The following is a 26,417-nucleotide window of genomic DNA, read 5'->3' as shown; positions in this document are numbered from 1 at the left end:
CTTTGGATGGCAGATGCCAGTGAGAAAACCTGTTTCTGGAAGTAGCTTTCTATCAGTATCAGCTATCAAAAACTCATATGATTGAAGATTGAAAATGGGCCTTAAAGATCACCAGAAAACCCAAGTGACTGCCCATCTTTACAAAGCTAGAAAGTTTCAGAGTGGGGACCCAAATCTATGCACCCCAGTTCCCAGGCTAATTTTCTCCCTAGCACACCACACATTTCCAGCACCATCTGGAATTTGCTTCACTGACCCAAATAATTTTCTTCTAAAAGGAATGACAAATACAGTGTGGGATGTTGACTATTAAGAATAAACACAGGGGAGCCAGATGGGGTGGTACACACCTATAATCCCAGCATTCAGGAGGCTGAGACAAGGCCAGCCTGGGTTATATATTAAGACCCAGTAGTAGTTGTACTAGGAGGAGGAGAAGGAGGAGGAAACAACATAGGGAAGAGATTAGCTGTGTTCTAAGCACCACCAGCCTCTCATCAAGATACCCTGGAAACACTCAATATCACACTTTTCAAGTAGCCCTTCCTTTCCCTTCCTATATTCCAGTCATGTGCTGAAACCCTGGATGTGCTTCATCTCATTTAATATCTACAGGTCTATTTACACCTAGGGAAACTGACACAGAGAAAGAGGTTACATGTTTGCCTTGGGTCAAGCAGCTAGTAAGTCTTGGACTGGGACTGGATGTTGCTGTTGGATTTTTGCATTGCTCCCTTTGCTATATTCTGAGAAGGAAATTGAGTTGGAGAAGAAATGAAATCAGTGGGTGATGGTGGTAATACCCATTCTGCCATATGGTTTCTAATTTTCACCAGTCTAGACAAGTAACAATTATTATTATGGCCTATTTTTGCAGATGAGAACATTAAAGGTCAGAAACATTAATCAGTTGTTCTACCATTACTTAGTCAGGGAAAAGGCTCAGCCCCACACTCTGATTCCTCCCACTCAGCCGCTCATATTCTTGATCATCAAAAAAGAGCAGGATGGTCCTCCCCTGCCTGACTAGCTATGTTTATGGGACACTGTTCAGACTTTTTCTCTGAGATTTCTTTAAAGTCACATGACCTCATTCCTCTCCTGCCTCCCTCCAGTCTGCCACACTTCTAAATCACAAGGGGAATGTTCCTGGGACAGCCCAATTATACACTTCCAGAATCTGAATCCTGTGCTCAAAAGGTAATTGCCACAGAAATCCATGTCCTTGTAACTGCAGAACCAGAAAGTGTCATGGGCACACTTTTCAACTAAACACTGTACCCAGCTTCTCTGTATGCCCTACTCTCCAGGACATTATGCAAATTACATTCTAAGAATAAAACTTTCCACTAATAATGAGAAAATCCCAAAGCAATAACCCTGCACCTTAACAACCATATACACTTAGCTCTCAGGCTCACCCAGTGTCAAATGCCACCAGCTAAGAACCTCTCCTGAAACTTCTTCCCCCAAAGTCCCTCCTCCCTCTCACCTGCCTTCAAAACCCAAATCTTGGTGGAAACAGTTGCTTGTACAGATTCCATCTAAAAGTGACTCCACCCTTGATATTTAAAATCACTAAGACAAAGGCCATTTTCCCAGCAATGCTTTGCTCTATTCTCTTCACATAGGCCCAGAAGAAGGGGCTCCACACTCCTCATTCCTCAATGACTCAGCCGCAGCCCAGTCACAGGTGGCTTCTAAACCTGTCAAAGCAACCAAACATCAAAACCACAAGCTAAGAGTACAACCATATGGATCCATCAAGAGACAGAAGACAGCCATTACCACACAACCTGTTACCGCATTTCATCCTGGTTACACGATATTTTAGAGAGATAAGAATTTTCAGAAAAAAAGAAAAAAGAAAGAAAACCAGAAGAGAGACAAGGTAAAACTGGTGATTCCATGTCAACCAATGGTGACATTTCTGCTGAAACTTCAGGGAAGAAAGTGTCAAAAGACAGACTAACCTCATCTACCCCTCTCACCTTCCTCCTACCAGGACCCTCTCCTACAGGTTTCCCCCTGGCACATCGCACCACACTGCTGTGGTTGTTCTGGGGGTGGGCAGTACACAGGAGACCGCAGCATGTCCTCACACCTTGCGCTGCCTCCCTAGCATCTTCCCTTCTCACACCCTAACCAAGTGTCCCACCAAAGTTGGGGCCACGTGGGCTGAGAAGGCAGAAAGTGCCAATAAACAAAACAGCAACCCCGTCCCCAAACCCACTTCCTTGCCTACATCTCTGGCCAGAAAATGCACCCTTATAGGGTGTGACTTGACACGTATATGTACAAGTTAATTAGAAACTTTCCACAAATTCTCAGGTACCCCAAGTCTACACACTCAATATGTGACTAAGCCCTATGCTATAGTTTGGATCAGGAATGACTGTCTGCCAAAGGGCCATGTGTTCAAGGGCCAGCCCACCACCAATGCTATGAGGAGGTAGTGGAAGCTTCAAGACGTGGGCCTAGTGGGAGGTCTTTCAGGGGACATGCCCTTGATGGGCACTGTGGAGCACAAATCTCTTCCTGTCTCTTTCATTTCCTGGAACATGGGGTGAATAATCTGATACATCACCTAATGCCATAATGTCCTGAGCCCCTCGCCAGAGACCCCAAAGCAATGGGTCTGCTCAACCATGGGCTACAACCTCCAAAACTATGAACCAGAATAAACCTTTCCTCTTTATGGGTTGATTTATCTCAGGCACTTGTTACAGTAACAGAAGGCTGAATGACACACTATGGTCCACTTAACTTAGGGTTTTTCAAGGGTAGCATGAGTGACATTTTGGGCTGGGTCAGTTTTTGATGTAAGGAGTTGACTGTCCTGCACATTTAAGGTATTTACCAGTATGGCTGGCCTCCACTCACTAGATGACTGTAGCTCCCCAAATGGGACATCCAAAGAAGTCTCCAGACACTGTCAAATATTTCCAGAGTGAGATCAGGTGACAAAACCTCCCCTGGCTGAAAACCACAGAGTTAACTTGAAGGAGGGCCTCCAAAGGGGAAAACCTCACAAGGCAGCTTTCAGGTAGTACCCACCCTTTTGTCCCCACCACCCCACATGACAGATTTTTTTTATTCAGTACATTTCTATCACCTCTCCCCAACCCATGAGAGTTAGCCAAGAGGACAGAATTCCATATAGATCTCTGTGGGACAATTGTCTGGGGACAATTACAAACATTTTCAATATTCTAGTATGCCCTGTACCAGCCCTTAATGTTGCCAAGAAAAACTTAAATATGCCTTCCAGATTCATTTGTTTTAGTTGTCTTAAAAATCACTACCTTTGGAGGTTACACAGCTGGGCAGTGCATTCTTCGTCTCCCACTAGTTTTGCTGTAGAGAGCACCTCTGCCATGTGGGTTATGGTAACAGTTGCCTAGGTTCCTTTTCGGTGACTTGAAGACCACCTTTGCCAAAAAAACCTGACTCCTCACTTGGACCTTAGTCACTTAGTATGACTGAAGCAATGCATTCTGGCTACTCGGCCATCTCTGTTTACCTGGCAGGGAGAAGAGGGCTAAGAAACAAAGAACAAGCAACCACAGGAATCCAGAGAAACAGAGACCTTGAACACTGCGTCTCTGATATGGAAAATGCTGCTGGTGGTGTTAGGGTGCCGCAAATCCTTTGCTGCTTCTCAGGAAGCCTTTGTACCTGCTATTCCCTCTGCCTGGAGGGCGGTCTGCTCCCCTTCCTGACCCTTGCTACTTCTCAAGTTAATTTCTTAGACACGCCTCGCAAACAAGACTTCCTTTATTTGTGAAATACTATGGCTTCCTGGTACACACTCTTGTTTTTCCCTTCACCTCTCTCATTATAATTGGAATTGAATAACCAATTGTGTGCTTAGCTCCACTAGACTGGAAGCTCCAAAGGAACAAGGATTGCACTGGTCGTAGGTACCATCTCTCTGGGTGAGTCTGCCCCAGCATGACACCCAGTACCGTCCAGCAGGGTAGTAAATTGTTGAGATACTTCTAGACTGGGTGGTAAACAGCCACTGCCCCAAGTTCAATGCATGCCTCCCCAGCAGAACCCAGACCCAGTCCAAACTGTGCAATGCCTTTTCATAAGAGGTTTTCCTGGGGATAGAGCACAGGTCTAAGAAACTGGCTAGCCTGGTGCTCTGGACCCTTGCCCAGCGCTATCAGACTTGGAAGTTTGGTTTCTTCCTCAACCAGCTTCATTTTTTAAAACCTAATATTGGAACTAGGAGTGTAGATAATGGAAGAGCATGTGCTTGGCAAGTGCAAGGCCCTGGGTTCTATTTCCAGCACCAAAAAGAAAAGAAAAAAAACCCTAATATTATAGATACAGGAATGAGTGATGATCAAAGGGAATTTTAGGATGCATTCATGTTTTCACATTAACTAAAAGCTAACTTTAAGGAAGTTTTGTTTTTGTTCATGCAGAGAGTACATCTGAAAGGACATGCAAGATACAGTGGCTGCTCTGAGAAGGGGACAGGAAAAGAGGGAGATGAGTGTTTCATTGTTCACACTTTTATATCATTGAAACATTTTTTTTGTAGCGCTGGGTTTGAACTAGGACCTCACACTTGCTAGGCAGGCGCTCTACCATTTGAGCCACTCTGCCAGTCGAATCTTTGAATTCTGAATCAAAGCATGTACTAACAGGCAAAATGTACACAAATAAAATAAGATCAAAAACTAAATCTTCAGGACTGGAAAGGTGACTCACAAAGAGTGTCTACTTTGTAAGTGCAAAGCCCTGAGTTCAAACCCCAGTCCTACCAACAAAATAATTAAATTTTCGAAGTATATAAATAGAATTGTAAAACATGAATGTTCTTTTTAAAACATCTAACACTACAGTAAGAAATAAAATGACAATGAGTTTTGCCTTCCTCAACCTCTGTCTATTCCCCAAATGAAATGGCTGCAAATGGTTTCTTTCAGATTCTCCTAGAATAACTATTCTCTAAAAATAATCCAAATGGCTGGACATGGTGATGCATACCTATAATCCCAGCACTTAGGAAGCTGAAACTGGAGGATTGTGAGGTTGAGGCCAGCCTGGCTACAGAGTGAGACTCTGTCTCTAAATAAATAAATAAATAAATAAAAATAACCCAGTTAGATCATACAATACATTCGGATTCATGTCTTAATTTTTCACTTAATGTAGCTTAGAAATATTTCAGCATCAGGATATGCAAATCTAAATTGTTTTTGAAATCTGCATAATAATTAACATAATATAGTCCACTTAACCCATTTACCTATACATAGACAAATAGTGTATAACTGTTTCCAGTTATTCAATATTATAACTAATGTTGCAATAAACAGCTGTGCTAAGGTTAAATAAATTAAATAAAATAAATTCCCAGAAGTAGATTTGCAGCAGTGAAGGGTGGCGTGATTTTCAACTTTGACTGCTATTACTGAATTGCCAGGCACACACTTCACCATTCTGTGGCTTTCTCTCTTCCATTTATAAATCAGGAGAGTATTGATGGGCTCTCAGGTTACTCCTGTGAAAGTCATGGCCAGCCTGAGAAATACGAGGCAAGATCATTTTATGTGACACTCGTCAAAGACATTGTGTTTGTGCAAAGCTTCTCCCCAGAGCTTCGTCTGGGGCCAGCTCACACTGCTGATGCCTGGCCAGGCTGCTGGTTCCATGGTGTTGGCCTCAGAAGGCGTGGGAGAGCAGAACCTGTGTTTATTGCCTCAATCACTTTCAAAGAAAAAGTGTTTTGTCACGAGACGGGCAAGAGAGGGTATGAGCTGACCCAAAAGCACTGAGTCAAGGTGAAGGCAATGACAAAAATTCAGATTTTGGAATATTTACATAGATTTTACCAGTTGAGCATCCAAAAATCTAAAATCTGAAAGGCTCCAGAATCCACAGGGCTCAAAACATTTAGGATTTTGGAGGTGAAACTTTCAGATTTTGGATTTTTGCATAAGGGATGCTCAACCTATATATTAATATATATTAATCCACACTACTGAGCACTTAGAGTGGACCTGACATATATTATTTATATTATTTCAAATTCTCATCACACATCCCCCTGCAAAATAAGCACCACAGTCACCATTTTACAGATTTAAAAAACTGAGGCTCAATGACCAAGCCCCGTCCCAATATTCTAACCCAAGCTTCCAAGGTCTGAATCCATACTCCAGCCCAGGGATAAACATCCCAGCTCACTGTGCAGGCAACTGTGTGTGGGAGCTGTTCTAAGGCGAAGGTGTTGGCTGGTGATGTTCTGAGAGCAGAAATGTCAACCCGGACATGATGGATTTCACAGTTAATGCTTATGGAGGCAATACAGATAGAAATTTGTGAGCCCCTAAGAAGACAGGATCTGGTATCACTGAATGAGGACACAATCACAGAAATAAAGGCAAATTTACATTTTTGACTTCTAGAAACATCCATCCCTGCAATCAGAGTACTTGGGAATTCACTGCCCTGGATGTGCTAATCAAATATTAGAGAAATATTTGTCCAAACTTTTCTCACGTTTGATGTTCTTGACACTGCTTCTTGTCAAATGCTATGATATGATTTTTGTTTGGTGCTGGGGACTGAACCCAGGGCTTTGATGAGCACACTCTGCCACTGAGTGACATCCCCCCCGCCAAGTAGGATCATTTTTTAAAACACTTATCACAATACCCAGGCAGAGGAAAGTGAGGACGAGAGATAACAGCTGAAAAAGAAAGATCATCTGTAATTTCAGATGGATTTGGGTGCCCTGCGGGTCTGAGAAAGTCAAAAAACAGCAGTATAGGGACCCTGGAAAGGACCAGCCCAGGAGGTGCTCCAACCCTCTCTGCAAGGTCTCTGCAGGTTGAGAGTCTGTCTGTCTGTCTATCCATCTCTCTCAAAGGTGCTGCCCTGCATTCCTTCTAGTAGATGTGGGAGACACCACATTTGTATTTCGGGAGTTTTCTTTGTCCATAGAGAAGCTCGCTGGCATTTGTTGAGCACTTACTATGTGCTGGGCAGCGGGCTAGACCACGCACATACTGTCTCTTTTAATCTTCACAGGAACCATAAATGTTAGGAAGCATTGTACCCACTTTCCAGATCAGCAAACACAGCCACTGAGCTATGAACTTCTCCGCAGTCTTTCTTGACCAGTGGATCTCAATGCATTTATTCATAACAAAGGGAAGGGAGGAATGGAATTCTTTTAAAACCCCAACGCCTGTGTTCCATGCCCAGAGGTTTTTATGTTTCTTGTTCTAGGAAGCAGCCTGGGTTTTAAGAGCTTTCTAAGTGATTCTAGTATATAGCCAAGATTGAGAACCAGCTCAGAGGTAGAGCACTTGCCTGGCACTTGAAGGCCCTGGGTTCCATCCCAACACTGGAATACAAACAAGCAAACAAAAGGACTGAGAACCACTGAAAGTCAGTGGAGGCAGAATTTGCACCCAGGACTCACTAATCCGAGGACCTGAGATCATAATTGCCTGCCCTATACTACCCTACAGGCTGAAATGAAGAACAATGGGTTCTGAGAATTAAGAATTATTCTAGAAAATCTAAACCAAACCAATTCTACCACTTCAGGCTGCCGTGTTTCCCATGCCTTTCTAAGTCTTTCCATGCAAAAGTTAACCTGACTTCTTTCAGTGTGAACTGTGCCCACCTCCTGGGATGTCATCCCCCAGTCTTCCAACGATGGCTCTGCAACCCTGCACAGCACTACCCATTTCTAGAAGATCAAGAGTGCAGGCTTCCTCCCATTCCAGGGCTGATTTGGCCTCCTGGCAGCAATATTGCTAACAAATGTTTTCAGAAATCAAAACCAGACGTGTGTCCTATTAAATCAAAGAACAGCTTCCAACGTAAACAGTACTTGGGTTATTACCCAAACATCCCTAGTTCATTTCAAGAAACACAGAGCCCTTTAAATACTTGAAAATATGTATTTATATGCTATTGTCTTTAGCCAACATTGTCCTGGTGTGTGTGTCTGCTCCTGATACATCCTCCCCTCCTGCTCCTCTCTCCCTGCAGCAACTCCCCAGGCAGGAGTCGCTGCAACTATCTGCATACACATGTGGACAGGAGAAAAGAGGACAGGGCTGAGCCTGGTACATTGGCTCCTTTAACTCCAAATCTAAAGTAATCAAAGCAAAGTGAAGAAGCCATTCCCCAGCCCAGTCTGCTAGGGTTGATATAATTTCATTATATCTTAGGCATTTAATGTCAAGTTCTTCTCCAGCCCTCCCTACAGAGGCTGGCATGGTGGTTATGCCCTCAGTGGGGCCCCAGATTCTTTATGAATCCTTACACACACACACACACACACAAACACACACACGCACACACCTTTTAGGTCCAGAGATCCATGAGGTCCACCACAGACATCTTCTCTTTTTCCTCCCAAACCTGTGCTATCGCTACAGACCTACAGGTTCTGACTTTCCTTGTTCCTGGACTCCCGGGGTTTGGAATGAAAAGCTCCCTTGAAAACAGCAAATCTGAGATCATCTCAATTGACAGACCCATTTCAAATGAAATGCGGCATGAAAACTGACCCCGCCCATGGAAGAATACTTACCAACAGAAAAGGAAAAAAGATCTGAGTTTAGAATTCTCTCCACTTTCACACTTTTATAAGGTATCTTTTCTTAAAAATTGCAAAAAGAGTAGATTTTAAGTGCTGTCACACACACTCCAAAAGACAAGTAGGTGGGGCAAAGTAGTATGAGCTTGATTTAACCATTCCATCAAGTTTACATATTTCAAAACCACCCATTGTTCTGCAACAATACCACTCATTGGGCTGGCTTAAGAGGTACAGCACCTGTGTAGAAGTGCAAAGCCCTGAATTCTAACCTCAGCACTACCATAAAAATATTTTTTAAAATACCACTTCTTGTTACACACAAAGGAACTGAAGTCAGTAGATTGAAGAGACATTTGCATACCCATGTCCATTTCAGTACTTTTCACAATAGCCAAGATATAGAAGCAATGTAAGTGTCCACCAATGGATGAATAGATAATGAAAACATGGTATATATACACAATGAAATACTATATAGCCTTTAAAAAGGAATTCTATCATTTGAAGACAACATGAATGAACAGATTGACAGACATTACACTAAATGAAATAAGCCAGACATAGGAAGACAAGTAATGCATCATCTCACTCTTATGTGGAGTCTAAACAAGTCAATCTCATGGAAAGAGAGTAGAACGACCATCTCCAGAGGCTCGGAGACAAGAGGAGGGTTGAGGAAAATGGCAAATGTTGATCAAAGGGTATGAAATTTCATTCAGACTGGAAAATAAGGTTTAGTGTGTACAGCATGGTGACCACAGTCAATAATAATTTATTGTATATTTTGAAATTGCATAAAGAAGAGACTTAATATTCTCACTACAAATAAGGATAAGCTGGTAAGGTGAAGAAGATGTTATTTAGCTTGACTGAATCTTTTTATAACACACACATGTAGCTGGGTGAGGTGGCTCATGCCTGCAATCCTAGTTACTTGGGAGGCTGAGATCAGGAGGATCACAGTTTGAGGTCAGCCTAGGCAAATAGTTCATGAGATCCCCAATCTCTGAAATAACCAGAACAAAATGAACTGGAAGTGTGGCTCAAACAGTAGAGCACTTGATTTGTAAGTGTGAAGCCCTGAGTTCAACGCCTGGTCCCACCTCCCCCCAAAAAAAATTATATAGTGTCCCACAGATACAGTGTTATTTGTCATTTTAAAATAAATTTTAAAACATTGTGCATGATAATATATACATTTGTCAATTATAAAATAAAATGGGAGCCGGCCACTGGTGGCTTACACCTACAATCCTAGCTACTCAGGAGGCAGAGATCAGAAGAATCACGGTTCAAAACCAGCCCAGGCAAATAGTTTGTAAGACCCTATCTAGAAAATACCCAACACAAAAAAGGGCTGTCAGAGTGGCTCAAGTGATAAAGTGTCTGCCTAGCAAGTGTGAAGCCCTGAGTTCAAATCCTAGTACCACCAGTGAATAAAAAAATGAATACAATATTAAAATAAAATAAGGTATCTTCTAATCTTCTCAGGTCGACTATAAAAATCATCCCCTTCAAATTATTAAATGAATCTCTCTTAGGAAGGAACTTGGTTCTAATATAAATATCAGTCCTCCTATGACAGCACTGATTGTCAGTAACACAGTGACATCGGCTTCTGCCCACACTAGCAGAGACCAAACATGGCAAAGGGAAAGGCTTAGTACTGGCCTCGGGCGACATGGAAGAACACAAGAAGGAAGCAGTTAGCATTCTGGAGCCAGTGCTGGCTGGCAGCCTGCCAAGCCTACAGATGCTCAGCTACTCCTGTCTTCATAAGGGGCCAGGTTTCCTGATGCTCGCTGAGTACCACTTCTCATATTCACATTGGAGCATGGAGAAAATACCATGCATCTAATGAGATCAAGGCTGCCCACTACCGTCATCTCCCATTTGACCACAGTCATTGTGGTCTGCACTTTCTCTGTGTCCTTCAGCTAAAGACACCAAATCCAACCCCACCTTTTCCCTCTATCCAAATAGCTGCCCAACGAAAAGAACTTAGAGAAACAAACTGTGGCTCCCTATCTTCCAAGCCTCAGACACATGGATCTTGTCCTTTGGTACTGCCTGGCTTCTGTCCTCTCAAAACCATGGCTCTGAAATGGATAGAAGGTTCCTATAACCTATAGGCAAAGACAGGAGGGAAAGACAGCTGGGTCTGGCACCTCTGTTCTTCCTAAGAGGTTTGTTTCAAAGATTTTCCCTTATTCCTGCAGAATCAAGAGGTTGACTCCATAACAAGGAAGCTTTAATGCTTCTGCCTTGAGGGTGCAGACAGCATAAATGCAGGTTTAATCTTTAAGATTTATTTTTTCATTTGGTGGTACTGGGGTTTGCACTCAGGGCCTTATGCTTGCTAGGCAGGCACTCTTAACCACTTGAGCCACTCTGCCAGTCCAGGTTTAATCTTTAAGAGACCAGTACCCTCAGGAATATGTGAAACACAGGCTTGTCCTTCTGGGTGGCACTGTCCATATGTCCAACCGGTGGCTGTCCTAAGGCTGTGAGGCTGGACATCTCAGTGTAGGTCTGATCTCTTAATACAGCATCCCACCAGACAGCCAGCTAAGGACAGGAGCATTAACTAGAAGACGTGCCCTGGGTGACAGAGGTAAGTTGGAGAACATCTGTTTATTCAACCATAAAAGGAGGACAGTGATGCGGACAGGGACAAAAGACGAGTTGCAGGGGAAAGAAGATGACAAAGCCAACATGCTGCAGTTTGCACCTATCACGGTGTCCACATTGCTGACACACACAGCCCTAGTACTAGCATAATGAGGCCAAGAACTGAAGATTAACAAAGCCTGAGCCTGGAGGCTCCAATATGGCATGGACAGGCTTTTGACAGACAAACATCATTAAATTGAATTGATTTCAAATCACCTAAAATTTTTTTTAAAGCCTCAAACACAAATACATTCACTTGTGACTCCCAAAATTGAAACTTAAGAACCAGCACCAATGGCTGCCCCAGCAGAATGAGGGGAAAGCACTGAAATAAAGAAGATTGTTGCTAGAATGAACCCTGGGTCAGGCGGGCGATTGCTTTTATCATCTGGTGGCCATGATCTCTAAGCTGGAGCTAGAGTGTGGGAGGATGGGGAGGACTATCCACCCTACAGGACAGGGTAAAGGAGAGAGAGGGCAATGGCTAAGGGTCAAACCAGGCCTACTGCAGCCACCTGCTAATCCCACAGCGCCCTTCTCAGGCAGCACTGGCAAAACATCCAACATTGGCAGCAAATCACATATGTCAGCTACATCTATTCCCCACACCCATGCATTCAGGTGGTCAGCAGTGACAGCAAGGATGGCTTGTGAGGAAATGGGGTCCTAAGAAAGAGGATGAAGGGATTCCTGTGACTGGATGCACATTTTGAGCCTTTCCCCCTGTCTCCAGCTGGCCTCAACAGACCCCTTAATCCCCCTAGACTCTTCTCTGCCCACCTGCCAGATGCTAAGCTGAGGTGGCTTCCTAAATAGTCACAGACTATTGGCAAACCCTTGCAAGCTATGTACCACAACAATTTTAAACCTACATGTTAAAGTGAGCCGATCACTGACTTTGTTGTTGTTACCAGAGACAAACTGTGTTTTATGGAATACCAGCTTTACAAATGCTCTCCAAAAAGAGAATCCTGCTGGGGGCACGACTCATGTGGTAGAGAACCTGCCTAACAAACGCAAGGCCCCCAGTTCAAATCTTAGCACCTCCAAAAAAAGAAAGAAGGAGAATCCTCTGGTCCGACATGTCTGAGCAAAGCTCTGACTGTCTAGAGACTGGCTGTTACAGCACAGATTTTAGAAACGTCTGTTGTATGTCAGACATGAAGTATGAAAATATACATGGCTCTGAGAACACGTAAGATCTGGTGGCAGCTGAGGAACCAGGTTTTCTGGGGGGTCAGGGATGGAGCTAATGTCAGTGCACAGTGACAGGTGTGATGACAAGGGAAGGACCAGGTCACTGGGGACAGAGGAGATGTGCTTGATGTGCTTACTTGGCCTTGGAAAAGCAGGGAAAGGGAGTGAAGGAGGTGGGGGGTGGGAAGTGGAGGGTAGGGAATGGACCTGGCTAAGGGTGTGTGTGTGTGTGTTCCTAATAGGTAATTTTTTTAATTTTTATTTTTAATTGGCACATAGTAATTGTATATATTGACCAGGTGCAGTGTGACATTTTGTACATGTATAAAATACATAAAGGTAAAATCAGGGAATTGACCTGTCCATCACCTCAAACAGTTATCATTTCTTTGTGTTATAAACACTCAACTCCCTCTCTATTGTCAGTTCTGAAATATTCAATTAACTTTTGTCAGCCATGGGTACCCTAGTGTGTTGTAGAACACTAGAAGTTATTCTTTCCATCTAACTGTACTGCTGTACCCATTAAACATCCCTGCTCTACCCCCCCACCCCACCCCAACCCTGGTAACCACTATTCTACTCTCTTTTATGAGATCAGTTTAAGTTTCTGCACAGAAGTGAGAGCATGCAGAATGTGTCTTTCTGTGCCTGGTTCCTTTCACTTCATATCACACCCTCCAGTTCCATCCAGGTTGCTGCAAATGACAGGACTGTATTCTTTAAATGAGCTTTAAAGAGTATGCAGGAGTTTTCCAGGCAACGTCACTAGGAGGAAGTGAAGAAGGAAAGGGGAACAAGTTAGAGGCATCAAGCAGCACACACTGGAGGCCACATCACAAGTACTATCCCATGATGGAGGACAAGGTCAGTGAGGCAGGAGAGGCAGCTGAAGCAACACAGGGGAAGGGAGGTATTGAGCGTCATCCTGAGGGGGAGGGGAGACACAGAAGCACTTACTTACTGCAGTCCCCTTTATCTTTAGTTGGGTTTCTGCAGTTTCAATCAAAAAAAATTTTTCATGGAAAATTCCAGAAATAAACAATTCCTAAGTTTTAAATTGCATACCATGACGAAATCTTGCACCATCCTGCTCCATCCCACCCAGGATGTGAATCATCCCTTTGTCCAGCATATCCACGCTGCGCTTGCCACCTGCACCTGTTAGTCACAGGAAAGGGGGTACCTCAGGTCCCCACTCCCTCACTGCACTCTTATTGGTCTTCCACCAAATAAGGATATTTTGAAGAGGAAATGTAAGTTCCTAAATGCCATAGCAACACAGCCTTCCCACAAATGCCAAGAGGGTCAAATATCTGCCTCCTCCCTACTTTGCTCACAGTGGCTTCCTGTGACATTCAATATGTCTCCACTCTTCCAAGGATTAAAAAAAAAATGTCCTTAAAGACACTTATAGGTCAAGTCAGTGTCTCATGCTACTAATCGACCATGAGTTTACAAACTCTCAACTCTGCCTCCCAGGATGGTTTCGAGTGACCTAGGGGGTAAGGACCTGGCTGTGCCTCTGACATACTTTGCTCTTAAAGCAGCTGACACTTATCCCTGCCTCTGGAGACTGAGCCAAATCCTGTCTACAGCCAGAGCTAATTTTAAATGCAGAAATACCAAGAGTGGTGGAGCAATTCATTCTGCCCTCAGAGAGCCAAATTCTCCACCATCAGGCATCCTGGGCCAAGTGCAAGCAGAAGAGAGAGATGCCTAAAGAATCAAAGACAGATGCTCCTTGACTTATGATGAGGTTAGGTCCTGATAATATCACTGTAAGCTGACAAAGCATTTGGTATTGCTTACCTACAGACCATCCTCACTCAGCAACACAGCTCACTGGAGAGTGTCTGCTGCTTCCCCTTATGATCACGGGGCAGATGGAGGGCGATTTATCTTGAGAAAGACCAGACAGCATTGCTAGCCTGGGAGAGATCCAACTTCAAAACTCCAAGTATGGTTTTTACTGAGTTTGTATTGCTTTTGTGCTATGGTAAAAGTCAAAACAATCATTCGGTGGAAGCATCCTAAATTGGGCACTATCTGTAATGTGATTTGGGTTCTCCTAGCCCACAAAGGGTATGTCAGCCAGATGTGATAATCATAATCATCTCCACTTCCTTACAGATTCATAGTTGCCACTCAGGATACAAAACTCTCCCTTCCAGATCAGAACTCTATGAATACTCAAAGCCTTCAGGAGAAGGTCTGTGGTTTCTAGTCAAAGTTCATGGACACAGTTGAAGCATGCTAAGGTTAAGATCTTGCATTTCCTCCCAGATGAACTTCCTCTAGCAGTAATTTTCCTTAACTGAGCAAGTGGATCGACTAAAGAACCCTGCTGTTCTTCTACAGCACAATACCAGAGTCACCCAGGTGAGAAGGCACACAAGCCACTTCTGTTCCTGAGTTCTTCTCCCATGTTCTGGAATGGCAGGCTGGGCCATGATTTCCTTTCCACTTTATACACCTGCACCGCAAATGACCTGGCCCCCCAAAGGGCACAGTAGCACTGGGATGCAATGTAGGGCTTGTGGGGACATTTGAACTCATGATGCAATGGACAGAAATTTTAACCAAGCTGAGGTTCCTATTAGAAGCCACCTCAGTACCCTGGACTAGCACCGGGAACTGCACAGGGGCAAGGGGCACTTCTTTACTTGCTCTTTACTCACTTTGAAAGTCTGTGTCAGGAGCCTCCAAGACATCCCCCAGCTGGGGTAAGAGATGATTTTATAGGAGAATGCAGGAGTCAGCATAAAGTTGTACCCACAGTGAGATTTATTACAGAGAAGGGAGATGAATCAGCAAAGGAAAAAGAGTATGGGGTGATATGCGGAGGAAGCCCAGCACAGTTACCAAGAGTCCTCTCACAGTGGACTCACCTGGGATGCACTCAGTTCCCCTAGTGCCTAGTGGCCACCAAGGTGTGAAGTATTGTCTACCAGGCACACTTGTTAGAAACTCCCTGCCCAAAGATATTATGGTGGGACTGCCTGAACCCCAAATTCCAGGCACCCAGATAGAAAGCAAGTATTCAGCAGAAATCACACTGTTTGCACAAACAGTTTAGGCACACTTTCCTGGGCCCAACCACTTATGGAATGTTTTACATCAGTGTAGGGAATGGCTGGCCAGTCAAGTTCCCTACAGAGCCAGTTAGGGTCAAGCCCACAAGCAGGCCTTTCGAAGGACAGCAGTCTTGGGCCTACACCATGAGTGAGCCACGGTTCAGGCAAGGTGTATGGATCCTCGACCACACTGCCTTGTGACTCCCCTACTACACCTTGATGCTAGCATGGCTCTCATCTATGGCTCATCTTGGGCCCCATCTGCTGTGAGGCTCTGATGCTCATTCTTGGTACTTTCTTAACCATGCCTGCCTGAGTGCTTAGTGGATGTCACAGAATTTCTCAGAGCCTGAGGGCCCTGAAAGGATATCTGGTTCACTACCCTCAGGATACAGAGAAGAAAAAGACCCTAGGGAGGTTAAGTGACTTGCAACATTCATATTAAGTCTGGTGTTGAAAACCCTTCTCCCTTGCCAGACTCTCTGGCCCCAGAAAAGGGAAGGGCTTTTGACATTCACCAGTCCCTAATCCATGGCTCTCAGCCACAGGCCATGGTGGAAGGAAACAGACTAGCAGCACAGAAGCCCAATCCTAGGGGGTGGCCAGGCTGTGCAGCTGGGCCTGGTAAGGTCAGGGAGGAGTGACTCAGTCACAAGTGATCACTGAAGTCATGGACATGAACAAGAGGTCTTGGAGAACACAGATCAAGGTCAGGACATCCTGATAAATTCAGAGCCAGCTGGAGGCATCTTGAGAGTTCATCAGCAAAGCCCTCCCAGGAGTCATCAGACAGGTGGTGAGTGCTATGGTAGCTCCAAGGTACCATGAATTTGAAGCCAATAGCTTGGGGACCTGGGCATCCAAAGGCCAAGCAGCTTGTGTTGAGCCAGGCAAACAGGACCCATTGCCTCCTCAGAGAGCGGTAGCCCAGATCAGCCCTAGGGACAGAGGCACTGGACTGGGCAATGAGGACCAAGGTAGTGGGTATGCTTATCCCTGAAACATGCTGAACACTAGGTAAAGGTCAACACGCAGATAATCCTGAGTCAAGTCCACCCCTAGAGAGGGCTCTTCCTGTGCTGACACGTGTGGTCCACACTGTGTGCTCTTTAACTGGACCCCCACTCACCACCACACTTTCTCATTCTCACACAGAAGGGAGGCAGGCACATGGGTATTGACATTGGATTTAAGGCCTCCAGCTCAGTCCAGCACTGAGCAGAAGTAAACTACCCATTCTGATCCTTTCCAAGACTGAGCCCCAGCTCTGCCTGGGGCTCCCCGTGATGCCCTGGTAAATAGTCTGTTAGGACTTCTCTAACAAAATACTGCAACCTGGGTAGCTTATCAAGAATAAACATGTATTTCTCACAGTTCTAGAACTGAGAAGTCCAAGATCAAGGTGTCATCAAATTCTGTGTGTGACATGGGCCTGCTTCTTCATTAATGGTGCCTTCCATGGTATGCAAGGCAGCTCTCAGGGGCCTCTTTCGTAGGGCACTAATTTCATTCATGAGGCTCCACCCACATGAGTTAACTCCCTCTCCAAAGCTTCACTTCTTTTTTTTTTCTTTTCTTTTTTTTTTTGTGGTATTGGGTAGTACTGAACTCAGGGTCTCAAGTTTACTAGGCATGCGCTCTACCTCTTAAGCCATGTCCTCAGCCCTTTTTGCTTTAGTTATTTTTCAAATACGGTCTCACTTTATGCCTGGGCTGGCCCAGACCTTAATCCTACTTACGCTTCTTGCCTAACAGGTGACTTGTCTCACTAACTTTTTTCCCTAGACTGGCCTTGAACCACAATCCTCTTGATCTCTGCCTCCAGTTGCTAGGACTACAGATGTGAGCCACTGAACTTGGCCTTTTGTTTTGTTGTTTTGTTTTTTTAATTCAGAATTGAGAAGGAGCCGTATCTAGCACATCTGGTTGTTTTAAACCTTGCATGGGTTGACTCAGGTGCAGCACTGTGCCGAATGCCTCTTCTCTCCTGTCACTGGGTCACATCATGTCTCCGTCTCTCACCAGGCCACACACACCCTCATGCCCAGGCATATTCACCTCAGCACTTGGCACAGTGTATTGCGAATAGTAAGGCTTGAATAAATGTTTATTAGATGAATGAATCTAACTTCCAAGATATTTTTTCCAGTATTCAGAACACAATGCATCCTTGAAGATTCCCTGGAGGGGACAATCATTTAGTCATTTGAAGATAAATAAATCTAGAAGTTCAGGCAGTAATATCCTTGCTGCTTTCAATTTGCTCTTTTTAAGGTATTCCCAATAATAGTGTAGTATCAGAACATCAAACAAACAGGTAGTAGAGAACTAGTAGAGAGAGAAGTAGCAGCAGAAAAGTCTTTGATTTAATGGGAGCCACACTAGACCAAGTATTAGTTAAAGAGTGACACATGTGCATGCACTTATTTGATTCTGTCAGTGACTATTCTTTCCCATCTCCCCATGGGTGATAGGGGTGCAAGGCAGGCACATTGACCAGAGACACACAGCTAGCTCATGGCAGCCGTCCTTCCCAGGCTACCAGATCCCACAACCCATGTCCTCTGACCTCTCACCTTTTGCCCTCATTATGAGTTAGGCTGTGTCTCTACAAAAGATGTTTGACATCCTACCCTCAACACCTGTGAATGTCACCTTATTTGAAAATAAGGTTGCTGCTGATGTGACAAAATGAGGTCTTTAAGGTGGGCTCTTATCCAATACACCTGGGATTCTTATGAAAAGGGAAAATTTACATGCAGACAGATACGCACACCTAGAAGGACAAGATTAAACCTGAACGCAGAGACAAGCTGCTGTAGCTTCAAGTCAGGAGCACCAAAGATGGCCAGCTATGGATGGGGAAGCCTGGAGCAGACTCCCTCTCAGCTCTCAGAAGGAGCCACCCTGACAAACGCCTGCATATCTTAGCTTCCAGACTCCAAAACTGAGAGACAATAAATTTCCGTTGTTTAAGCCATTCTGTTTATGGTTTGTTTCATCAGCTCCTGGAAATGAATACAAGCCTATCAATGGCTAAAAAAATACCGGCTGGAACCAAGGACAGCAATAAATAATCCTGCATAAGGCAATAACTGCACCCTTGTTGGACTGAAAGATATAGGACATTAATGGCTTTTTACTCACTGGCACACCCTCAAATCCTACTTCCTGGCCTTTCAGTCATGGCTTCTTTAAAAAGTAACCAAAAAACCAAGAGACATTTCCAATGTAGACACCAGGTCCTCAGAATGAGACCAGCACCACACTGATCCATGAGCACACATGTTCCCACTCTCACACATCTCCCACGCAGCAGACACTTCCCACTCTCCATTCCCTACGTCCACTGACGGTGTTATCCACACTCCCACAGATTGCTCGGGATCCAGAGAGGACAGCTGGCAGCCAGGGACGAATGTCAACGTTTCCAACTCCTGTGGGCTGCAAGGTGGGAGAACAGGTAGTCCCAAAAGGGCACTAGAGCAGGAGATTTGGGGGAGCGGAGTCTTCAGGACATTGGCTTCACCTTCTGGCTGTCATTTCCAGCAAGCTCTAGATCCCCTGATATGAAAAACCTCAAATAGATGAGACATACATTTAAGTGAGGTGTGTTTGCCATCTGATGCTATGGCTCTCCCTAGAGTCATCTGAGACCTGGAATCAAAATTCCTCTGCATGTGGCCTGTCACACTGGGCTCTGCAGAACATGTGCACGTAGCCTCCAGCTCTGTCTTGCAAGCATATAGCAGAAGCATGCACCTCCAGAAAGATTCTGGAAACTTGACAGTAATAGGATACACCCCGAGAGGTACAGGTGGGTCAGGTTTCTGGCCTAGTCGGAAGTGAGTAGCAGCTCAGGGTTAGCTTTTTCAGAAGTCCCTATCGTTAAATCACCATGGTAATTCCAGACACCCGTTCTTCGAGGATTTTGTTTCTTGAAGGGGAAGTCAGCCCCAGGCTCACAGAAACCCTGTCCTGGTCCTCAGCAGGGTGACTACCAGGAATGGGAGCCCCACTGTGTCTCTGGTTTGTAGAAACCAAGGACACAAACACATGCTATTCGAAGAGGAAATCCTATGCTTTCTCACCATAGGTTGACAGTCTGACAGGGGATGTCTGAGACTGCAGGCCACAGGTAACATTAAGCCCATAACTGAGCAACCCAGGGGTCATGCTACCGCCTGTCAGAAGCACCCATCATGCACCGCCTGACATCCTGTCTCAACCTGAGAAGCCAACTCAGAAAAGAAAGAAATGTCTTGGCCAAATTAAGCAGAGACACCCACACAAAGAGCCACATTTGACTGTGAGAAGCACAAAAGGTCAAATTGCCATATCACCTGCCTGTACTTCTGTGTTTCAGCACCCACATGCTGGAGCCCTACTACCATTGCCAAATCACCCTCACCTGAGCTCCTAGTTAATCATCATGTGACAGCAGCCTGGTCAGCCCTTCCAAGGATACAGAGGGAAAAGTCAGACAGACTCAGTTTCTCCCATATGCTCACTCAGCACAGTGGTTTCCTCATCCACAAGCCAGCCACAGCTGCAACAGCCAGCTGATGTCCTCTGACTTAATTGAATTCTGACACTATGATCCCGGAGTTAGTGTCAGTTCTCACAAGGCTAAGGGCTCAAGTCTTCCCATCCCCCCATACACATAACCCCAAGTCCCACACCATTTTACCTATGCTTCTGACCAACTTGCTGTGAGCCAGGACTCCAAACAAACAACAAAAAAAAATCCAAAGAATATTGTTCATCCTCACCCTTGCATGGTACTGCATAACTGTAGTCTAAGCACTTGGGATACTGAGGCAAGAGGATCTCAAGTTCAAGGCCAGCCTGGGCTACCCAATGAGACTCTGTCTGAACTAAAACACCAGTGAACCAGTCAACTAGATAATAAATAGATAATAAAAACCAGCCTGCCCATAGCCTCTTACTTGGGTTCAATTAATTTGCTGTGTAGCTCATAGAATTCAGGAAAACACTGGATTTCTCTCTCTCTCTCTCTCTCTCTCTCTCTCTGTGTGTGTGTGTGTGTGTGTCTGTCTGTCTGTCTGTCTGTCTAAGAATGGAACCCAGGCCCTTGTAAAAGCTAGGCAAACACCCTCAGCCCTCACACCTATTGGTCTCTTGCAAAGGGGTATTACAAAAGATACCAAAGACACGATATATGGGTGAGGTATGGGGGAAGGGCAAGGAGCTCCCATTCACCCCCTCTCCCCTGCCCAGCTGCTCCCCCTGTTCCAACTAGCCAGAAACTCTCTGAGCACAGCCCCCTGTGGAGTTTCACAGAAGCTTCATCACAAAGATGTGATGACAAAGCCACTGGCAATCTACTTGACCTTCAGTCCCTCTCCTCTCCTTGAGGTTGTTGGGTGGGCTGAAAGTTCTAACCCACTAACCCTGCCTTGGTCTTTCTTGTGACTGTACTCATCCTGAAGCTATCCAGGGGCTGCCAGCCCTCACTCCACTCATTAGCTAACAGAAGACTTTCGTAGTTTAAGAGATTCCAAAGACTTAAGTTGCATGCCAGAAAATAGGGAGAAAGATTGAATATGTGTTTCACATTATCACAGCCCTCTCTGGACAGGATGGGAGCTTGGGAGAGCCAGCCCTCTAGCTTGACTAGTGTGCTGATTCTAAATACATTGCTGGGCTGGCAGAGTGGCTCAAGTGGTAGAACTCCTGCCTAGCAAGCATGAGGCCCTTAATTCAAGCCCCAGTTCCAGAAAAAAAAAAAAGTGGGATTTAAACATATTGCTGGGCACCCAGCTCTATGCCAGGGGGGCCCTCATCATAGAACTACTTCATCCCAAGATGGACAAGGGGTTCAGGGGCAGCACAAACTGCGACCACCTGACCTCACAGTGACACCCCACTGGGTTGAAAGGAGTTTCTTAGAGATTGCCTTAGCTTTTGATTTTTTCAAAAATACCATCACGAATACAGATGCAGTCTTGACCATTAAATACAGCTTAATATTTAAACTACCACTGCAGCCACCTCTAATCCTTTCTAGCTTAAAGCAAGAATCTAAATAAACATTCAAGCGGAACTTAACTGCTATTTTATTACAGATGATTAATGCTGGGCAGATGTTCAGTCCTGACTTGTAGCCTTCCAGAGCTGTGATTCACAGACTCAGGTACCCTCACCTACTCCGAAATGCTTTCATATTCAGACAATCCCAGGGACACTACTGAGTAGAAAAAGTTCATGAGAATTTTTCAGGAAGAACAGAAGACCTCAAGGGGACCTTGCCATCTCTGTAGGAAGCTTAGACCCCCTCCCCACTCAGGGCTCCCTGAGCAGAAGTTGGGGAGCACCACCATTCTTCTGACACATAGGGAACATTCCTGCTCCTCCCTGTTCTCATAATTAACAGGTCACTTTAGTGGCCCCCCATGAGAAAATCAAAGATTGAACTCTTGTCTCATAAACAAGAAACAAATGGACAACTCTGCCTCTGGCCCATAGCAATACAGAACAAAGCCACATGTGCCAGCATGGAAAGTGGCAAAGACTGAAAGGGGACCATAACCTTCCCAGTCACACTTCCTCCTGTGGATCCTGAGTCAAACTTCACCAGAAGCAAATGGGCACCTGCCAGGAATTTGAGCAGTGACCTGGACTTTTTGGAATTTTCCCAGTCTAAAATAGCTAGGAAGTTCTACAACATCCAAAATTGTGCTCTATAGATAGCAGGTACTTAATAGCCATTTTGGGAATGATGATAAATCAGCCTACCATAAGCAAAGAGCCAACTACTTGGCTGCCCCAACCACCAGTAGCACCTGATATTCCAGGGTGAGGTACAAAAGCCTCCATTTCACCCTCAACCCCAGGTCCTCATGAAGTAGCCCTCAGATGCACTCCGAGAAACCCCGATCTAGAGAAAAAGCCACACGCCCAAGGAATGATGGAGCTGGGATAGTCTGGTTTGGATAATGCCACACTTGGTACCTATTCTCCTGGGCCATGATCACTGTTGATTATCCATGAAGATCAGGCATTTCCCTCTTTGTGCTAGCAACCATCTGCAGCTAGATGTAATGCAGAGTAGGCAAGTCATTCTCAGAGTAGTTCTCAACTGGACTCCATGGCTGATGCTCTCTGGAAGGGGCTGACGGCCTGTTCGTGCAAGAAAAACAAACATGGGAGGCTTCACTGGCTTGATTCTAAGAGCTCTCAATCATTTGCTTTGGCTGCTCCAGCAACAGCCATCCATTGAAACCGAGAAGTGTTTTCTGTCCAGGCAATAGTAGAGGCTTCCACTAAGAATCCAGGAACTCTGCCTGGAGTCATTGGCTTAAAAGGATAGCTTCAGTCCTTCCCATCGACTTTTCCATCCTATAAGCAGGGAGATGTCCACTCATCCAAAAGGGTGTTTGAGCTCAGAACAATCAAAATCCAAATATAATTGATTGTACCCTGGCTCCTTGACCTTATTTTCCTTACCCATAATTTTTTAAAACACTCTGTGCTGAACATCATCTTACCAACCATCTCCAAACTCCTTTGAAATGATGATGGAGTCAATACTACTCCCCACTGAATTCATCAGGCGATTTTGTGTGGTAGAGTCACACTGACCTTCACTTCAGTCCCAGACCCTTCCTTCATCAGCTGTGTGACCTCCCACAACTGCCCTACACTCTCTGAGTTCCATTTTTCTTCTTCTATATAGTGGTACCAACACTTGCATTATACAGTTATTGCAAGGATAAAAATGTGACGATAGGAAAGTGCTGTTAAGAGTGGTGGTGTGGTAATCACCACCATGAAGCCAGCCAGCAAAAGAAAGACCCACTTCCCTTCAGGCAAAAGAAATTTTTAAGGAGATGAAGAAGCATTTTTAGCACGATTTCTTATCAAAAGTGATGGTAGAGGCATGAGAAGAAAAGTGTCAAGGACAGCCATGATGGGAACCAATAGATTAGGCCATAGACAGAGGCATGCAGAAAGGACCCGGGGATCTTGTCTAGGGTTTGAACGTTCTTGTACCCCACTAAAATTCACATGTTGGAAACTTAATCCCCAATGCAAGTGCTGGGAGGTGGTGCGAGCTCTGCCCTCACAAGTGGATTGCAGGAGTGGGATCTCTCTCTTCTGTTCCTCTGCCATGTGAGGACACACCAGTCATCCCTGTCTGTCCTTCCCCTTTCTACCACATGAACATGCAGCAAGAAAGCCTTCACCACACACCAGATGCCAGCACTCCAACCTCCAGAACTGTGGGAAACAAATTTCAACCTATTATAGATCCAGCCTGTGGCATTCTGTTGTAGCAGCACAGAACACGGCATGGATTGGAGCATGTGCGTAAAGTCTATTTTTTTCTAATCTATTGACTCAACTCTTTGCAGGTAGGGAGCCCATCTCGCTGTGTCTGAACATCCTTTCCAGCCCCTGGCTGTGTTCTGTACATGGTGGGCCCTCAGTGCTGTGCTAGTGATAATAATCAGAACAGTTCCTTCCTTATCAAGTCATTGTGCAGCTGGAGAGATGTAAGGAGACAGGACACACATGCCATGCCTAGGCCCAGTCTGAGCCTCTCTTACCTGCCATCTGATCCATCCAGGGCTCCACAGTCACCCACCACAGCTGGGACTCGTCCAGTGCAGCCTCGTCACCATGATCACAGCCTCTGCCCATGAACCAGGCTGAGCAGCCATTCCCTGCTTGTTTTCATATCCACTGTCAGTGCACATCTTCTGCCCCCACCTCACCCATGTTTCCTCCATCAACCGTCTCCTGTCAGCTGAATTTGCAAGCACATGCTGCTCTTTTTCCCTCTATCTAGTGTGCACTGGGGTTCACTCTCCCCCTCACTATGGACTCCCCGACTCCAACTTGAGAGAGAAAGGGGGCCCCTTCTCATCCCTCCACTTCACCCCACACCTAACTTTCCCAGAAGACACAGCAGGCAGGCTCAGCCTCCACCAAGCAAGCCACAGTTCCAGGACCAGGATTCTGCTTCTCAGAGTGATAGATACCGAGGACGCCACATGTACCCTGTGCACCAGGGATGACGCAGTGCGTAACCAGCACACCGCAGACCAACTTCAACTGGGCAGGCCTTGAGCTGAGAGGCAGCACAGCAGGTTAACAGCCTGAACAAATGGTAGGTTTGGGTTCCAACTCTGCCAGGTCCTGTGTAACCCTGGGCAAGACATTGTAGGGGCCGAGGAAATCTCCCTCCCCTGCTGAAGGCTGCCATCTGCCTAATGAGCTGACATTATATGGTGAGGACACAGGAAGGTGATTACCCAGTGGGATTCAGAGTCACGCAAAGCCTTCCTCAGAGGAGGGAGGGATGGAGGGATGTAGGCAATTTTGAGGGGTAGTAAATGATTTTTAGGGGAATTCAAAGATACAAAGAACAGACAATAAATTGTACATGATTCTCTTTGGAAACTGACTAGGTCCAAGAGCAGACATAGCTGTGACAAAGTCTGTCTAGTGTGATGACATTCCTGTCTTCCTTCTGTATGAGGGGTGGTTATTGTTGTTTTATATGATTTGGTTTTTTATTTAGTAGTGATGGGGTTTGAACTCAGGGCCTCATGCTTGCTAGGCAAGTGCTCTATCACTTGAGCCACCCCTCCAGCCCTGCTATTGTTATTTTAAGACAGGCTCTCACTATGTAACCTAGATTGGCCTCAAACTGAGACTCCTGCCTCAGTCTCTCACCTCCTATGACTTTATGATTGCATTTCTATAAGAGCTTCTTTCCATCCAGCAGAAACTGAGGAAAGGCAGACAGACCTTGATTCTGAGACATGCTTCTCCAGCACAGCATGTCAAAGCATCTTACTTTTGGAGTATCATTTTGTGAACTCCAGTAATTTTTAACCTCTTGATTTCTCCATCTTTGAATGAAGACTACCAGCTCCTCCAGCTGTAATGGTAAGAATAAAGAGAAGCCTGGCCCGCAGCAAGAGTTCTACTTTCACCAAAAGGGTTTCCACTTGCATGGCAGTGGTGAGGATCTGACACAGCCCATCTTTAATGCACCACTTTTTAAAACTCCTTATCAATGCACAGAAAAAGCAGAAAGCAAACAAGACAATGCTCCTAGCTGCCTGGGGTCGCTTAATTCCATCAGAGACTGGTTATTTTGTCCCCAGTGCCTAAATGTCAATGAATTAGGATTCTTCCTGGAACTTCTGTCCCTCCTTTAGTGCCTCTTATCAGAGCCAAAATAAATTATGAGACACCTCAAGTCTCTCCTTAGCTCAGCACAAGTCGATGAGCTGTGAGTGTCACCATACTGTTAGCTTGGCTTCCATTTGGTCAACTGCGAAGATCTGGGAGAAGAAACCAGTCTCTGAAAAGTTGCATTGTAGGCTCCTGCCAAATCCACCCTCTTGGTCAAGGTTGACTGTCATTCCTGGAACTTTTTTGAAAGTAAGGAAGAAATCACCCCTCCCTATCCTTTCCTGGGTCGCTTAATTTCCCCAGCAGGGATATTATAGGTCTTTTCCAGTTCCAACTATTGGAATTTAAACAAATTCTGTCCACCGAAGTCCAACAAAATCTCAGGCTTTGCAAACAATACAGACCTACCAAATCAGCCTGATGGTTTAACCTGTGCACCCAATTCTCACTGCCTTGGCCAGAGAGGTTTGCTGTCCTGGGGACAAAAGCCAAAACATCTCCAACACCTCCTGTTCAGGTTGCAAACACATCCCAGTCCTCAGAAAGCCAGGAAAGATGGCTTAGCCTGCTAAGATTTCATTAGGTGGAGAGGTCTACCTTTGCAAACCATCCAGTTACCCAGGGAGCAATTGAGCCACTGAAAGGAAAGAAGGAAAGCTTTCTTAAGGAGCATTTAAAAATGCAAAGCACACTATCTATAACACCACCCAGGG

The 26,417-nt window shown here is 45.2% G+C and overlaps 1 protein-coding gene across 2 annotated transcripts in view; it reads right to left on the bottom strand.

Moving 5' to 3' along the window:
• The window catches only part of Gfod1 (Gfo/Idh/MocA-like oxidoreductase domain containing 1), a 110,947-nt gene that overhangs the window by 56,243 nt on the left and 28,287 nt on the right, over positions 1–26,417 (bottom strand). The window contains exon 1 of one of the 2 annotated variants that reach the window (XM_074082889.1): positions 22,507–22,644. The exons of the other annotated variant lie outside the window; for it this stretch is intronic. The gene's annotated coding sequence lies outside the window, so the exon portion shown is untranslated. Of the gene's footprint in view, positions 1–22,506; positions 22,645–26,417 lie in introns of those variants that run through there. 2 annotated transcript variants of the gene reach the window in all.

Source organism: Castor canadensis, chromosome 8, assembly GCF_047511655.1.
Source record: "Castor canadensis chromosome 8, mCasCan1.hap1v2, whole genome shotgun sequence".
Taxonomy (NCBI): domain Eukaryota; kingdom Metazoa; phylum Chordata; class Mammalia; order Rodentia; family Castoridae; genus Castor; species Castor canadensis.
This window is presented reverse-complemented; position numbering and strand designations above follow the sequence as displayed.